The 3,684-nt window shown below is 43.7% G+C and overlaps 1 protein-coding gene across 1 annotated transcript in view; it reads left to right on the plus strand.

Moving 5' to 3' along the window:
* Positions 1 to 3,684, plus strand: part of Dchs2 (dachsous cadherin-related 2) — a 121,766-nt gene that overhangs the window by 95,639 nt on the left and 22,443 nt on the right. The window lies entirely within an intron of this gene.

Here is a 3,684-nt window from a genome sequence, read left to right on the forward strand (position 1 = left end):
CCCCTCCCTCTCCCCCTTCCCCTCCCCCTGGTTTCTTCCTCTACCTCTCTCTTTTCCTCTCTCCTCCTTTCTCTTCTGACAACATTGCTATGTAGCCCAGACGGGCCTTGAACTCATTATTCTCCTGCTGCAGTCTCAGAGCACGGATGGTGCAGTGCATGGGAACACATTAGCCTGGACAATGGTTTTAAATTACATTGTTTTTCTTTTTATTGAGCTATTTCCCAGTTCCTGGATAGTCACTCTCTGCTTTTGACATGCATTTTTGCGAGGTTTGCAATTCTCATCTCAGCTCATGTCTCTCAGGGGAAAATGGCCTGCTATCTAGCTTCCCTTTCTTGCTGCTCTACAAAGTCAGCCACTTTCCAGAAGCCCCTTGCCTGCACCTTTTGTGGAACTCCAATTTGAGAGGTGCTGGACTCTGAGCCTCTCTCCTGCACCCCATTTTACATTTTCACATCTTTGTCTCTGTTTCTCATTGCTTCTAGGATTTGTATTTCTCATTTTCCAGAAATTCTCTGGCTCTTGATGTTCATTGCAAGTTTTGAGGCTCTGAATTCTTTTCCTCACAATTCCACTGGACCACCTTTCCACCCCCAAATTTAATTCTTAGGAGTTTTTAACATGCATTACTGTTCAGGGTAAGTCATGAACCCTGGTGACCCCAGCTACATTGCTCAGCCACCCACCCCCATATGCCAATTAAAGAGAAAAGAAACATTGAAAAGCAATGACCAATTAGTCTGTCAATGTGGTTACACTGGAAAGAGGAACAAATAAAGGAGTTCATGGTCCCTTACTGCATGTTTAGGGTTCTGGCCTGCAGTTTCATTTTAAACATAAGGCTAGAGACACAGGTCAGGATGTCGCTCCAACCATCAGTGACTTGCCACTGCCTCGACTCAGGTCTGCTGTGAGGTACTCTGAGTAGTTGCCATAACTGAGTGAGTCTCTTCCTGAGAGGCAGGTTCCTCTGGTTGGCACAGGGCTGGCTCCAGCCTCCCACTCCTACTTAGCATGGGATGCCCTAGAGAGGCAGTCATTCTTTGGTGTCCATACTTGCAACAATCTGACACCAAGAGTCTGGTATCAATTGTGTCTCATGGAATATCTCCTTATCATGGCCACTGTAAATTCAAATGTAAGCTAATGAAAGATCAGAATATATATATATATATATATATATATATATATATATATATATATATTCTCTCCTTTGGACTCTATGCAGATCTAGGTTCCTGCTGTGTGTTATATTTCCTCCTAGTTCCTGTAACCTTCTGTTCTGTGCATGTCCCTCCTTTTGTTTTCTCCACTCTGCACAATTTCCAGGGATGTTTCTAAAGGCTTGGGCAAAGAGTCATACAGACTTTGATGCCTGACTCCCTGTTCTACCCTCTGAGACTCAATATGTCTCTCCAGTACATTCTAATGCACACACAAGGACATGTGCATGCATGTGTAACACCATTATACACACTTATATCTTACCAGGTGCATTATTATAAAAGTCATTTGAACATATATTATACCACGCTGCTGTCAGGAAACTCATTACCATTAAAAGTGTGCCCCAAAGTCACTAACATAGATTTTCTGGGTGTGTGTGTTATAAAAATGGAAAACTCGTAGGAATGAGATAAATCAATAAAGTTGATCCCTAGAGCTACAGTCACTTTCCTTAAGGATAAACACGGGATGAGCCCCTGATCCATAGTTGCAAATGAAAGGTTTACTTTTGTGTTTAAATTTCAAGTCACTTCAGATTAAAAACACCCATTATGGTCCGAGGCTTTGGGGATTTGAGAATTTGACCAAGAATGGTCATATAAATAACAGATGGTCCCACTCAGGTCCTGACGTGGTAGACAGACATAAAACAATGCGATCAAGCTTCAGCACTTCCCAGGCTCAGTTGGACCAGGATGGAGTTAAGCATTATGGGATAACATAAATATTTGTCCCAATTCTGCTTTGGGCTTGCACAGATGCATGCCCATCGCGTGTGACTGGCTGAAGTAACCTGATTATGTTATCACGTCAGTACCATTTGAAGAATCTTAATCTCATTTGGATGTGTATTTTGTGACTTGGATAAAGCTAGAGCTGTACATACCTTGGAAAATGTTACTGTGGCTTTTATTCTCACGCTGTTACACCACTGGCAACATAACACACGCACAAAACTTTCAAGGTGGCATTTGGGAGCCTTCTTCATATGATAAAGCAGGCAGCTTTCTGCCCAGGTGTTAGACATAGTGTTGTAGGGCTTATACTACACTCATGGCCACATCTGTGATGTTTCTGAGGAAAATGTACATAAGCTTTACAAGGCAAAATGTGGACTTAGTATGTGTGCCAGCCCGGGTCATCTCATGACTTGCACGACAGTGTGCCATCTATCATGACCAACATGAAAGCCGAGCCAAAAGCATTAGAACTGTAGATCCATCCCAAATACATTTACCAAAGGAGCAACAAGTCTTTTATTTAACTTCCGTTTTGATTTGCACCACAGCCAGCACAAGGTCTTCCAGACCACACTAGCACCATGTTTTCGTGTTTCTATTTCCTTTCCTGTACGAACAGTGCATGATGGTGTGATCTGGGGAGATTTATGGCCCCACCCCATCTCCAGCTTTAACCCCCACCTCCCTCACGAAGCAGAGCTTTCTGAAGACTTGCCACTTTCACTGCCAGTCACAAAATGCCTCTCAGTGACTCCGAAGCTGCCACAAGTGAGAGCAACCCTAAATCCTGGCAAGGGGGACTGGTCCCAAGCAGATACAGTTTGTGAAGGAACTAAATCAAATCTGGTGTCCAAAATGATGGTGGATTTCAGACACTTTAAATTGGGTAATAGAGGGAGGGAATGGAGAGATGGCATGGGAGTTTAGCGTATGTGTTATTCTCTCAGAGGCCTGGGGTTACAGTCTCAACTCCCCTTCTGGCCATCTCACAACTGCCTGTACCTCCGGCTCCAGGACATGTAACAGCCTGTCTTCTATGCACATTGCACTCAAGTGCACAAACACATATACACATATGTATACTAAAAGATCTTTAAGTTCTTAAATTTGGCAGGATAGTACTTAATACAGAATATAGATTTCTTCAGAATTGCAATGCATGTGACTTCACCTGCCTGGAAAACCACATTGCTAAGCCCTCCTCCTTCTCCTCATCTTCCTCCTCCTCCTCTCCCTCCTCCTTTTCTTTCTACCATCTTCCTTCCCTTCTTCCTCTTCCTCCTCCTTCTCCTCCTCCTCCTCTTCCTCCTCTTCTTACCCCTTTTTTGTAACCTATGCTATCACTATGTCATCCTGCAACAGACACACACAGTAGAAAAACGAATTTCTTAATTTGGGCAAGAAACTTGAGCTGTTGCATCATTCTCCAAGGTCCATTTCTTTATCCTGGTTCTGTATTCTCTGTGAGAGTATGAGAGCACTGAATGCCACCCTGTGAGCTAGGTACTGGGATTATGATGAAGTTTGAAAGCCAGGGATCAGTGCTTACGAGTGCAGTGCAGCCTGCAACCAAGGAAAAGTGGCCAGACTGAAGAAGCAAGTAAATGAGAAGATGCAGTTGTCTAAAAGCAGGAGGCATAAGATGGCAGGGTATTCATCAGAGATGTGTGTGTGTGTGTGTGTGTGTGTGTGTGTGTGTGTGTGTGTGTGTGTG

Source organism: Mus pahari, chromosome 4, assembly GCF_900095145.1.
Source record: "Mus pahari chromosome 4, PAHARI_EIJ_v1.1, whole genome shotgun sequence".
Taxonomy (NCBI): domain Eukaryota; kingdom Metazoa; phylum Chordata; class Mammalia; order Rodentia; family Muridae; genus Mus; species Mus pahari.